At 47.9% G+C, this 14,671-nt stretch overlaps 1 pseudogene; it reads right to left on the reverse strand.

Annotated features, from left to right (window-relative positions):
- Window positions 1–742: 742 nt before the first annotated feature.
- Window positions 743–14,671, reverse strand: part of LOC147438661 (uncharacterized) — a 32,316-nt pseudogene continuing 18,387 nt past the window's right edge.

A 14,671-nucleotide genomic window follows, 5' to 3' on the forward strand; every position in this document is an offset into this window, starting at 1 on the left:
ATTTGTCCTCATAGTAGCACCATGCATCTACCTCTTCCGCTGCCTCATACGCCTGAAGCAATGGTGCCTAATATGCCCATCGTGGCCGCAATGCCAACATGTCAGTCACGATTGTGAGCAAGAACCACCTCTAGCCTGAAGTGTCTTCATATCCATGCCAAAACTATGGCAAACAATGCTCAAGAACACGAAACTCTCCCACCCTAGAGAAAACCATTTTCTCAAGCAAAGAAGGTGAGCGAACGGTCAAGCTCACTAGCCTCTATAATAGGCATTCATATCTGACAGAGTCTCCTCTATAACTGGAGCAAAAACTCAACAATAAATTGCAATCATTCTAATACCAATTGTGAGTGTGCGAATGCGGTGCGTGTGCACAGAGAGAGAGAGAGAGAGAGAGAGAGAGAGAGAGAGTACACATGATGTGGGTGGAGCTCCCAAATCTCATTGTATGAGCACAATGTGAGAATGAGTGAGAGCTCCTTATTCTTTGTATGTATAAAGAATAAGGAGATAAATGTGGGTGGCCGGACACTGGCCGATAAACACGGGCAAAGCACGGTGAGGCACATCGCCTTTACCTAACATGGCCTTCATCCAACAATTTGATGCGGCCTTTGGAGATGAGGGCTTCACAGAGTCCTCCAAGCTACACCATGTAGCTATGCACTTCCAAAAATCCACTCGTCAATGGTGGGCTAGCCTTCATGGAAACAGAGAAGCCCCAAAGACATGTAAAACTCTACGAGTTTCCATCATGAAGGAATTCCTTGCAAGAGATGCAAGCAACAAAGTGATAAATGAGGGGAGAGGATGAGCATTCAAAATAGCCCGCATGGCTACAGTATGCTGGTGCGCAAGGAGGCATTACTCCCAAGGGACCGCTGCACTTACTCCCATACCCCATTCAAGAATGAGAGCAAGAATTGACAATGCATTTTTTGTGTGATTGCACCCTCCTCTAACCATCTTGGGTATGAACTCAGAGTCTAGCCCATTGCCATCCACAGGGTTGAGGGTTGCAAGCGCAGAAAATATTGGGATCTCCATCACATTGGCCTTCCCCAGTGCCAAAGCAAATGCAACTTTGCCTCCTCGGCTACCATCACCAGTTTTGACACATCGGGGATGATGGCATCCCCAGTTGGGATCAACGCATTCAGTAGTGTTTCCAAGCTCTTGGGGATCGAGTTTGCCACCTCTATCGTCTCATTAATCTCCTCCATGCATTTGGCATCAAACATGAGGGTCTGATAAACAAAAGCATATGCAGCTTCTTTACCAGGCAATATAGAATAAAGAAATGCATTCAAGGCTAGGATTATGCATTTGCAAAGAACATGCAGATAATAAGAAAGCACTCTCTCTCTCTCTCTCTCTCTCTCTCTCACACACACACACACACACACACACACACACAAATGCCAAAGGGTCTGACTTGGGGGATTCACTATGTGTAAAACTACCATATCACGTGCATTCAAGACATGTTTGTACAACCCCTTATCTGTGAATTTTCTTAGGAATATAATATACCCTTTTCTTTTTAAATCTGTAAGTTTTTTTTCAAATTTGAAAAAATAATGCCCTTCTATACATATATTTCTGTAAGTTTCAGGAACTTTAAATACCCTTTTGTTGAACTCATGTGATAAGTTACATTTTTATTAGGTGACCTCCCTGGGGGGTTTGATATGAAGATGAATTAGTTGAAGGTGAGCAAAACAATATGGACCGAGGTGCCACAATAATGTAGCCCAAGAAAGCCAGATACTCAAAGAGTTGAGTGTAGAAGCAATTGGCAAGGCTAAAGCCATGTTTGAAGAGGATGACAAGATACGTGCCATTCCAGATGGGAGTAGTGATGATGGTTTGGACCGGGGGCTCATGGTCGGCGGGAGGGAGGATCACCTTTGTAGTGGCTTAGGCAATAGAAATAGATGTCTGGAAGATCAAGACATTACTAGAGAGGTTGCCATAATATTGCGAGGAGGCATGAGGGATATTATTCAATGTCACGTGATCTATTTTTTCATTCTCAAAGATATTTTCGACGGGTGTGCCGTTGTCATTACTGAGCGCCTGGGCGTACAATTTTGTGCCGGTTGCACTGTAGATCAGCAGAAGGATGACACTGAAAGAGGCAACAAGTAGAGGTGAGGCCCGATAAATCCACCGAAACTGGAAAAACTGCACGCTCACTTCTGTTGTGCCTCTTCGCTCCCCATCGCTACCCCCCCCCCCCCCCCCCCCCCCCCCCCCCCCCCCCCTCAGCACTGCCCGTCGCTGCTGGCCTCCCAGCTGGCTGCTCTCGCCTGCCTCAACCCCCGCTGCCCCCCCTCGCGCTGCCCTTGTCCTCCCGCCTTTAGCCCCTGCTGCCGCCCCCACCCTCAGCCCCAATTGCTGCCACCCGCCCTCAGCCCCACCTTTTGTGCACTACATACCCGCTTGCAATAGCCCGCCATAAAAAAGAAAAAGAGAAATCCCCCCCCCCGCCTTGGCCCGTTCGTCCGTCTGCTGGGGTCCTTTCCTCGGTTACTCCTTGCAGTTCGGCACTTTCGGCAGTGCTTCAATTTCTTGGAGCAGTGTTGACACGCCCAATTGCAACGCCATCCCATCGTCCCTTTCTTACGCCACAATAGTAGACACAGATGGAGGCTCCAGCTTCGCCACAGAGGGAATCGCGAGAAGCCCCCTCGCCCGACCCCGCTGAGCCCACCATTCGACTTGCTCTCTCGCCTACAGAGCAAGTGAGCCTTGCCGCAGAGGTAGAGAGATCCCCCCCCGCCCTCTGCTCCCGTCACCTCTCCACCTTGCCCCTCTACCTCTGTCGCCCCACCCCGCTCCTCTTCTCCCCCGCTCCCCCCAGCTCCTTCTCCCCCCCCCTCCTGCTCCAGTTCCACAGTCGACTTAGGAGACTGGTCCCTCGCCGGCGGCTAGGAGATCTCTTGGCAGCGCCTTTGCCACAAGTTGCCTAGCGAGAGAGGGTCAGCCCTTCTTGCGGCCCCCTCTGCAGATTCAGACATCTTCCCTTCCAGCTATCCCTCGTGGTCTGACGAGCATTGACCTCCGATGCCTCTAGGACTTCTTCGACTACAGGTTCACTCGCTTTCTCGGCGATTTCGCAGTAGACCACGAGGCAACCTGCTTCAAGGTCCATGCTTTGTTCCTCGCCGCTAGGGGGACAGAGGCCTTGGACTGAGCATTTGGTTTCTCCTTCCCCCTCTGTGGTGGGGCCGAGACAGAGTGGTCCCTCGACTCAGTTGTGCGATGGTTACATACACAGGTTCTCGAGTTCTCTCATGACATGGGAGAATTTGGAGTTACAGATTTGCTACAGACTTTGTGGCCACTGGCCAAGTTTGCGGTGACACCCCCAGACTCAGTAGGATGTAGGCACATTGTGGTGTACTTCTTTGATGATACGCAGTGTTTGCCTTGCTATGTATACATTCATGAGGACTCCTGGACAGAGGAGATTGCTTTACACACGGCTCGCTCAGCTTGGGCTTGGGATAGGCACTCACTACAGTCTCGCCTATCTAGAGGACGCTCGGATGCGGATTACTCCCCATCCAAGCCAGCCTCGAAGATAGCCCGTCTTGCTGCAGCGGCAGCATCTGTTCTCTCTCGCTCCCCATGAGGATCGTCTCGTGGAACGTGCAGGGACTAGGTGGGCCCCAGTTTCAGCGACAGCGGGGCCGATTGCGTCAGGAGCTTCAGCGTTGCCTTGTGGGAGGAGAGATTGATCTCCTTATGCTTCAGGAGCACCATCTGTGTGAGAGCCACATTCGGCGATGTGGTCAGATTTTGCGTGGACGATATGATACCTTTTGGTCAGCTGCTTTTGGACGTGGAGGCATCCAGGGTGGGGTATGTATGACTATTGCGGATTCATTGCAGCAGGCCATTGTGGGCAGAGGGATTATTGTACCAGGCAGGGCTCAGTGGATTACTATGCAGGTTGAGGGTGGCATTGTGGGCTTCCTGAACATCTATGCGCCCAATGTGGCAAGTGCTCGTGCAGAGTTTTGGTCACAGATTGTTGAGTCTCTGCTGCAGGCTGACCATTGGTGTGTAGGAGGGGACTTCAACATGTTGGAGGACCCTTCTGGCAGGATAGGAGGCAGCCATGCTACTGTGCATGGAGTCAAGTTAGCAGCTTGGGAGAGGTTGTGTATGACTTTGAGGGTCTCAGATACATGACAGCACTCTGGCTTTGTGAGGCCTCTAGCTAGTCTTGCCTTCTCTAGATCGGACTGCAGAGTGGGAGGAGTGATATCGAGGATAGATCACTTCTACACTAGTGACCACTTCAGTGACTTGGGGGGATCAGTGGGCATCCTGGCAGGGACATCCTTCTCGGACCATGTGAAGTCGCGGAGCGGAGCGTGGGTCGACTCTCTCTCTCACACACACACACAGTGAGCTTACACAGTACACAGTACGCAGAGATCTGTTAGAAGGGTTATCTCCCAATCCTTAGTATTCACAAAGAATATGTTAGTATATACAAAGAGTCAGAGGTAAGTGAGTTAGGCGGGCGGCCGGCCATATCCGCATAAGAGGCCACTTGGGCTTTAATCCCAACAACCTCCCACTTAAAGTCCAATGTGGCACTTTAAGTAACTGTAAATCTATGAACATAAATGTACAAAGATTTACATGGCTGCCATCTATCCAATGCCCAATAACTCACGACAATGCACAAAGCCCTCTCCTGGAAGTCCCTTTGTGAGTAGATCAGCAGGATTGTCCTTGGTGTGGATCTTCAGCAGCTGTATCTGCTTGTCTTCAAGTACTTCCCTAATGAAGTGATATTTGACATCAATATGCTTAGTCTTCGAATGGAACACTGGATTCTTTGCCAATTGTATAGCACTTTGACTATCACAATATAACTCTGGCATATCTGCATTGATTCCCAAGTCTGCAACCAATCTACCAAGCCAAATAGCTTCTTTGCATGCCTCATTTGCTGCAACATACTCAGCTTCTGTAGTAGACTGCGTAACACAATCTTGTAATCGAGATCGCCATGATATGGCACCTCCAGCCAATGTAAAGACATAGCCTGATGTAGATCTCCTCTTATCCAAGTCTCCTGCATAATCTGAGTCAGTGTATCCTCTGACACTCAAATCCTGACTACCATAGCATATGCGCATACTCTTTGTATGTTTTAAGTATCTCATGATACCTTTCACTGCCTCCCAATGTTTCTTGCCGGGATTTGACATATATCTGCTAACCACTCCCACTGCAAATGCAATATCCGGACGTGTAGCAATCATTGCATACATCAAACTACCCACTGCAGACGCATATGGAATCTTATCCATTTCAGCCTTTTCTTCCTCAGACACAGGACAATCTTGTTTGCTAAGTTTCACATATGGTGGCAATGGAACACTCAATGCCTTTCCCTTCTCCATATTGAAACGTTGCAAAACCTTGTCAATATACTCTGTTTGAGATAACCAAATCAACTTCTTTGATCTGTCTCTCTCAATGCGCATACCAAGTATATGACTTGCCTCACCCATGTCTTTCATGTCAAACGATTTTGCCATCTTTGACTTCAAAGCTGAAATTTCTTCCAAGTGTTTGCCAGCAATCAACATGTCATCCACATACAAAATAAGGATCAGCCAACTGCCATCCTTAGCCTTCTTTGTATATAGACAGTGATCGAACTCACTACGTTTGTAGCCTTGAGAAAGCATAAACTGGTGAAACTTATGGTACCATGCCCTCGGTGATTGTTTTAAGCCATAAAGACTCTTTAACAACTGGCATACCAAATGTTCCATGCCTTTCTCAACAAACCCTTCTGGCTGCTGCATGTAAATTTCCACATCTAAATCACCATGCAAGAACGCTGTCTTGACATCCATTTGGTGCAACACCAAATCCAATATAGCAACCAATGCAAGAAAGCATCTCAATGTAGTCATCTTGACCACTGGAGAGAAGACTTCATCAAAGTCAATGCCTTGTTCTTGCTTAAAGCCCTTGGCAACAAGCCTTGCTTTGTACTTTGGCTGACTATCATGAGCGGTGATCTTATACCTGTAAACCCATTTACAAGGTAGAGCCTTTTTGCCCTGTGGTAATTTAACCAACTTCCATGTCTGGTTTTTATGCAGAGCTGTCATCTCTGACTGCATGGCCAACTGCCATTTTTTCGAGTCAACCACTTGTAATGCTTCCTTGTAACAAGATGGTTCTCCGCAATCTGTGAGCATGACATAATTTAGAGATGGCACATAACGATCAGGTGGTTTGGAGACACGCTCAGAACGTCTCACCACAACTGATTCTGCCTCTCTAGCCACTATAGGCTGTTCCTGAGCCTGACCATGCTGTCTTGATGTGCTAGCACTAGGTCCATCTTCCCTGAAGACAACTCTTCTGATCTCCTCTGTCTTCTCTGGCTTAGCGTGAAACTTGGCTTCATTGAAATGCACATCATTGCTACGAATAAGCTTTCTGGACTCAGGATCCCAAAGCCGGTAACCCATCTCGCCCGATTCTCCGTAGCCAAGAAATATACACTTCTTGCTCTTTGGTTCTAACTTATTTCTGAACTCCTTAGGAATATGGCTATAAGCTTCACAACCAAAGACTCTGAGATGCTTATATGAAGGTGCCTTGCCTGTCCATAGCATCTCGGCCACTGCACTCTTATCCAGAACCCTACTAGGAGACCTGTTGATCAAATGGACTGCTGTAGCCACTGCTTCCGCCCAAAATCCATCAGGCAACTCAGCATTTGACAACATGCTTCTGACCTTCTCTTGTATGGTCCTATTCATACGTTCTGCAACCCCATTCTGTGAAGGATTATATGGTGCAGTAAGTTCCCGCTTAATCCCTTTTGCTTCACAAAAGTCTTGAAAAGCTTTGGAAACGTACTCTCCACCATTGTCAGTTCTTAAGCACTTCAGCTTCTGACCACTCTGATTCTCCACCAGCTGCAAGAATGTCTTAAAGACCTTGAGCACCTCATCCTTGTGCTTCAAGAAGTAAACCCATACTTTGCGAGAATAGTCATCTATGAATGTACAAAAGTACGCTGCTCCCCCTAGTGACAAACTAGGCATTGGTCCGCATAGGTCACTGTGTACAAGAGCTAACTGTTCGTCCCTACGATTCCTCTTTGATCTGTGCGGTTCCTGTGTTTGCTTACCATAAACACAATGCTCACAAAACTCGAAATCTTGAAATGAAAAGCCAGGCAAATAACCATAATGAGAAAGTATTTCCATTCCTCTTTTTGACATATGTCCCAACCTACGATGCCACAGTGACACACTTGGCTGCTCAATCACATTAATTACATGGTTTTTAACCTCTGAAACATGTAAAGTGTACAGAGTTCCTGACTTGCTGCCATGTGCTACAGTCATCGAACCTTTGGAGATCTTCCAAGCGCTGTTCCCAAAAACTGTCACATAACCCGCATCATCCAACTTCCCTGTACTAATCAAGCTCTTTCGGATTGCTGGAACATGTCTGACATTCTTGAGCCATAAAGAAGAGCCATTCTGAAACTTCAACTGCACATCTCCCACTCCAAGTATGTCACAAACCTGCTCATTGCCAAGTCTGACATAGTCTTTAGTAGCCACATATGATGTAAACCACTCTTTGTGCGGAGAAACATGTAAAGATGCCCCTGAGTCGATAATCCAATCACTCATAGCATGTCCATCCTCTGCAGTCAAGAAAACAGAATCAAGATTGCTTGTAAGGAAGATGTCACCAGCTGCTATACCAGAATCACTGTCTGAACCAGATCCTGTGACATTCACCTCTTCAATCTTCACTGAACTCTTCTTTTCATCTTGCTCAAAACTCTTTGTTTTGCCTTTTTCTTGTTTCCACTTCGTACAGTCTCACTTCATGTGACCCTTCTTGCCACAATGGTAGCATTCTATGTCATCCTTTGACTTCGAATCACGAGACTTACTTCGGTTTTGTGCCTTCTTACCCTTCTTCTCTTTAAACTGTTGTCTCCCTCGAACGACCAAAGCGCTATTGCCTTTGCCTTTGTCAATGTTCTTCCTGTTCACTTCCTCTGTGAGCAAGCTGCCTTCTACATTGGCACTTGTAAGACCTTCTGGCGCGACAGAATTACTTAACGCTGTACGAAAAGTATCCCAACTGTCTGGCAAAGTGATTAAGAGAAACATAGCCTTCACTGAATCTGGAAAGACTATCTCCTGTGCTGTTAACTGGCTGAAAATTGAGTGAAATTCATTCAGATGATTTGACATGGCTGTCCCTTCCTTCATCTTCAAATCCACCAATTTCTTGAGCCAGTAAATCTGAGAAGCAGCACTTTGTTTCTCGTACATACCACATAGCTTTTGCCATACGCCATACGCTGTAGTCTCTTCTGCTACATTGAAGTAAACATTTTCTGCCAGTGTCAGCATGATTGTGGAACAAGCTAACTCGTCAAGCTCTTCCCACTCATCTTCAGCCATAAATTCTGGTCTCTCCCCTTTGAGCTTCAGTGGCTTCACTTGTTTTTTCTGCACCAAAACCTGCCAAATCTGCTTCTTCCAGAATGGAAAGTTTGTGCCATCCAGCTTCTTTATGTTGTAAAGAGTCTCACTGTGAGAAGATGCCATATCTGCCAAACTGTTTACTCCTGAGAAAAATCCGGTAGAGTTTCCCCTGTAAACTGGCCTCTGTACACAGTAAACAAGCTGTAATCAACAAGCTGAACACCTCTCCTCAGGAACTGTCAGTATTTTTGAAAATTTTTGACAGAGTCTCCCCTGTAAACTGAGCTCTGGGAACCAAAAGATAGCTCAAAAAACAATCATAAATAGCTGACCAATGACAAATCTAAAAAATCCCTGTAATATGCTGTCCTGTAAGCATACACTGTCTCCTCTCTGGGCGATGACAGAACCTGTATCTGTCTCAAGACTGAGCCCTGAACAATGCCTCAACGGCCTGACGCATAAGATGCAATCCAGTGTCTACACAAAGTCATACATCCTAAGGGATAAAAGTCGCCGAAGAGGATGCGTGTAGAGGGGAACTCCAGCAACCTAATCCACCTCACACTGGGTAACCCAGCCCCCAGTGCTTGGCTTCAAAAAACCTCACACACGACCCTCTCAGATGGCTCAGCAAACTGCCCAGAACTAGCATACATCCTATAATAGACCAATCACTGTCCTATGACCGCTGCGGCGGTCTGTCTGCTAGCGTGACTCACAACTAGCAGACCCACAATCACAGTACATCAATCTGCAATACATGCCAGTGGTGTCAAGCCGTCGTATGGCCACACCTCCCCTGGAACCTGGCAAGCACAAGAAGTAGCAATGCAGACTGCAATATATATATCTGATGATATATATGTGTACCTGGTCTATAGATGATGCTCTGAAGACGAATAAGTGATGTATGTCGATGTCGATAGCGTGGGTCGACTCTCTCTCTCACACACACACACAGTGAGCTTACACAGTACACAGTACGCAGAGATCTGTTAGAAGGGTTATCTCCCAATCCTTAGTATTCACAAAGAATATGTTAGTATATACAAAGAGTCAGAGGTAAGTGAGTTAGGCGGGCGGCCGGCCATATCCGCATAAGAGGCCACTTGGGCTTTAATCCCAACACCATGCACCAGTGATCCTCACAGTGGCAGACAGGCAGAGGAGTGGGAGCACGATGCTTCGCATCCCAGAGCGGGTCTTGTTCGACTAAGCACTCAGAGAGAGGGTAGAGGCTCTCTGGACATAGGGCATGGACAGACAGGTTCTACCTGCAGACAGAGTGGCCTTAGGCCTAGCTCAACTTAGCCACTTTTTTCTCCAGCAGTCTCTAGCTCGTCGGGCTGCAGCGAGAGAGGAGGAGCAGCGTCTCAGACGAGGAATTACTTCATTACAGAGGATGCAGGAGGAACATCCAGACAGTCCATGGTTGGAGGAGCAGTTACAGCAGGCTCGACAGGAGCTTGCTAGCACAGAGGAGAGGCGTCATGAGTTTGCCTTTCACCGACAGGCATCTTAGTGGACTCAGGTGGGTGATAGAGTGACATGTGCTTTTTTTGAGACAGTGGGACATCGACACTCGCATGCCAAGGTCAATCAATTGAGGAGACCCGATGGGTCAGTTGTTTGTGAGTCCGAGGAGATGCGTGCAGTTGCTACTGACTTTTACCGTGAGTTACTATAGGCTGAGCCCCAGTCAGAGCGATAGGATGCATGCAGGGAGCAGGTTTGGGCACAGATGCCTTGTCTTGTGACTGAGGAGATGCGCCAGAGGCTAGAGATGCCACTTCAGCTTGAGGAGCTACACACGGCTCTTATGGCCCTCCCTCGTGGTAGCTGTCCAGGTGAGGATGGGCTGACTCCCAGCTTTTTCTTGGAGTACTGGGACCTGCTTGGCCCAAATCTGTGTAGTGCCTTTCAGTACATTTTGCACACAGGAGTGATGCCTGATAGCATGAGTGAGGGCCTGATTTACCTCATTCCAAAGGAGGGTGGCTCCTTGGATGAGATTCGACAGTGGCGCCCCATCACCATCCCCAACTCAGCCTACAAAATTGTTGCCAAGGCTCTGAGTTTGAGGATTCAACCACTTTTGGAGAGCCTTATACATGGGACTCAGACAGGTTTTGTCAAGGAACGCAGTAACCTTGACAACATCTTCACTTTCTGGGAGGCTTCTGCCCTGGCACGGCTCCGTGGGGAGGACCTTGTGATTCTTCTTCTCGATTTTGAGAAGGCATATGACAGAGTTGACTTGGACTTTCTAGAGGGCACTCTACCAGGATGGGCTTCTCAGATGCTTGGATCAGAGGGGTGTCAGCTTTGTACAGACCGGCTCACAGTCAGGTGCTTTTGGCAGGAGGTAGAGGTGAGCGCTTCATACTCACACACTTGGTCAGACAGGGTTTTCCTCTTGCCCCCTTTCTCTTTCTGTTCTATGCGAAGGCGATGAGCAGATTTTCGGTGTCACAACAGGTTGGTCTGAGGGGCTTAGCACTCCCTATTCGGGGAGATGAGCTACTAGACGCTGAGTTTGCCGATGACTCAGCCTTGTACTTAGAGGGCCACGGAGGCCAATCTGCACAGATGTGAGCAGGCTTTGGAGACCTTCTGTTGTGCATCGGGCGCACTGATCAACTGGAGAAAGACAGTGGCTTTCTTGGTTGGCAGTGCTCTTGTGCCAGATTGGATGCCAGGAGAGGGTTTTAGGTGGATTCCCCCAGGGACTGCAGTTCGGTACTTGGGTTGTCAGGTTGGTTTGGACTTATCCCCCGAGCAGCAGATTGCTCCTCTTCTCCTATCCATCAGGAGAAAGCTACTACGTTGGAGTTCAACACGACTTTCGCTGGCTGGTAGAGTAGTAGTTGCCAACCAGGTGTTGTTGGCGACTATGTGGTACATCATTTCTTGTTGGATCTTTTCGAGTTCTTGTATCAGCAAGGTAGAGAGGCTGATCAGGAACTTCCTTTGGTCAAGACGTGACACTCAGATTGCCCGAGCCAAGGTGGCTTGGTCGGTCATCACACTTCCTTGTTCTCAGGGAGGGCTTGGGATCATTGATCCAGCACAGCAGAGCAGAGCCCTTCTTGGGAAGTTCGTAGTCAGAGGACTTCTTCCAGGAGAGTAGCCCTGGAAGGAGTTCTTGCTACAGAGGCTTCATGCTAGGGTGCCTCAGTCAGGAGGCCCTTGGCAACCTTCGACCAGATGGATCTTTACAGAGATGCGCCGAGTTGGTTTGAGCAGGAGACTGGAGGACTGCTTCGCTGTGAGTTTGCTTCGATCTTGGGAGCTCTTACGGCATGGACTAGAGCAGAGACAGCCAACGTGCATGGAGGAGCGCCTACGGCAGCCCCTCGTCTAGAACCCCATGGTTAGCACTCAGAGAGGCCACTTGGTTGGTAGTCGACTCATGTTTCTTGGGGTCCCATGGCAGCAGGTCCAACACTCTCTCTAGGTGACTGGCTAGAGTTCACAGGTTTGTCAGAGGAGGTGCAGGGTTTCCAGCTATAGGGCATGAGAGGGGTGCAGAGCATGTGTCAGGACATCTCAGAGTCAGTTCCAGCTGAGTGGCTCATGCCTCTCAAGCCAGTAGCACCCCGGTGGATGGGAGCCTTCACACGACTGGAGGTTCTCATTTCAGTCAGGGCCTTCTTAGAGTCTGTCTCAGCCCTGTTCTTTGAGCTTCAGGGTGGGGGACGACTACAGCGAGTTGCAGTAGAGACCCCGTAGGTAGCAGAGTGCTGTTTTCAGAGGATCCGAGTAGTGGGCATCAGTGGGCGGACCTGCGTCATAGACCTTGACCCAGTAGTTCTTGAGACAAGACACTAGAGGCTATGGGCTTGGGAGTGTTGTCAGTTGGCACGAGTACAATGGGATCCTGGTGAGTGGCTATGGAGGGACCCCTTCTCTTCTGCAGACCACCCAGGAGTCCCGTTCTTTCAGTACACTATTCGACTGAGACGTCATATACTAGCAGCACAGAGAGAGGCCCTCCCCGCTGCAGCACGTCATTGGCAGGAGGAGGGTCTCACAGTCGATTTCTTGGCAGACTTTTGGGAGAGGTTGTGGGACTCCAGAAAGCCGAGGCGAGTCACCTTGTTTCAGTGGCTGGTCGCACACAGAGCCATAGTAGTAGGGAGTTGGCTAGTGCATAGTGGTCTCTCGGCCACATGTGTAGCTTGTGACCATTTGGTGGAGAGTCAGCGTCACTATCTTTGGGACTGTCCCTCGGCCTAGCAGGTGTGGCTACGAGTTCTTTGGCTAATGCCTGCTCTCTCCACGGCTTGACAGTACACTTGGGGGGCAGCGGCTTGGTCCACCCTCACGGGCCCGGCACTTCAGTTTGAGCTATCTTCCACCAGCAGGATGATAGTGATGCAGGGGGGGCGACCTACACTCCAGCATGCTACCTACAGAGCTTACTCCACATGAGTGGTGCAGTGAGAGAGAGGAGTGTTGGGAGCTCATCAGTGGCCTGACACTTTGGTTCATCTGGCAGGCCCACTGTTTCCGCATCTTTGAGGCTCGCCCTGTTCCACTAGCAGAGACTGTTCGTGACTTTTGGCTAGAGCTGATCCATACTCTTAGAGGAAAACTTGAGGGACTACAGGGCATCTCCGACCGCATGCGGGAGCGCCGCGAGGCTTTCCTTTGACTCTGGCGCCTTGGGCCTTTCTACACCATAGTCGAGGGGGTACTCAGATGGAACTACTGTCCACCTGTGTGGCTCTTCCCTCCTCCCATCTCTTGATTTAGCCTCATTGTATATATGTTGTTTTTTCATTGGGAGAGTCTCCCCATCATGCTTGTTGTAGTCCTCTCTTGCAGAGGTGGTTGTAGCCCTATGGGCAGTTTTCATTAACTAATAGAAGGATATTTTTCTCGAAAAAAAAAAAACAAGTAGAGATGAGGATGGAGAAATTGCCATAGCTGCGATTTCTGCAATAAGTTGAAGAAAGACGTCAAGGTATGGAAGATCACAGACTCACATTACCTTATAAATCCTCTTGCTCTCGGCGGAGTCTCTTATACCTTCCTGGAGCCTATGATGTTGTCCGTTTCTCTTGAGTACGATTTCTTGAATTGTCTTGAATGTCTTGTGGCATGCATTCTTCTTGTATTCGTTAGGCCTATAATAAGTTATGATTTCTCTCTCACATTTTTGCCAAGTTTGATCTTGGTACCACTATTTGACACCGTCACCTCGAATCGATGGTCCCAATTAGGCGACCACATCCTAGGAATTGACTCCACCGTCCGATCCTAGATTAATCTCGTTGCGGTCCCATTTAAAGTGTAGAAAGTGATCTCCAAGTGAACTATATGCCCGATATACTTGCCAATCTTTGAGAAAATCAACTCGGGTAAAACCTTGCCCTCGAAGAGAAAACCCTAAAAAACTACCTATCCCATTAGATAGCGAGGTGATTATTGTTATTGTATACTTTTATGTTATTGGAAAATTGAAAATTTATGCCTCCAAGAATTAAATCTGAGTCTTTATGAAAACGCATACACCACTAGCACTAGCCACTTGGATTTGTTGTCTTTACAAACCGGTTAAGAAAGCCTCAAGCCGGCCATCCTCCATAGAAGCACATAAATTATGTGGTTAGAAAAAAGGTTCTTTTGTGAGCATTGTGATCAAGTAAGCTCCCAACTTTCAAGCGAACCAAAAGTAAGCAACTACCTCTAAATGTCAGCTTATGATTTTGCTCTATTGTCATGAGAACCCACCCCAAGGATACCTCCCACCTAGAAGTTTAAGGTCAAATAACATTCTAACCACTACTTCTGGATTTTGAACAGAGAAACTTATGCTCAAGACCTAGATATGTGAGAGGCTTGAAGATTTCCCTTCCATGGTCACAAGATGTACTCTGTCGGCCAAACAATTCATGGCCATTTTCATTGGAATGATCGTAAGAGTTTTGTTGGATCTAGTGTTGCACAAATGCACACACACAACTTGGACAATGAGGGCACACAATAGAGGAAATAGTATTACTTTTTGTACCAAGACAAAGACAAGCTTTTGATACCCTAACCAAGGAAATAAGTTTCTGTTGTGAGGGGTAAAAGTGTATTGGTAGAGATAAAGTGTGTTCAGATACATCAATATCATAGCATGTTAGCAGATCCCCTTT

The sequence above is a fragment of the Adiantum capillus-veneris genome, chromosome 16 (assembly GCF_014529385.1).
Source record: "Adiantum capillus-veneris isolate H3 chromosome 16, ASM1452938v2, whole genome shotgun sequence".
Classification (NCBI taxonomy): domain Eukaryota; kingdom Viridiplantae; phylum Streptophyta; class Polypodiopsida; order Polypodiales; family Pteridaceae; genus Adiantum; species Adiantum capillus-veneris.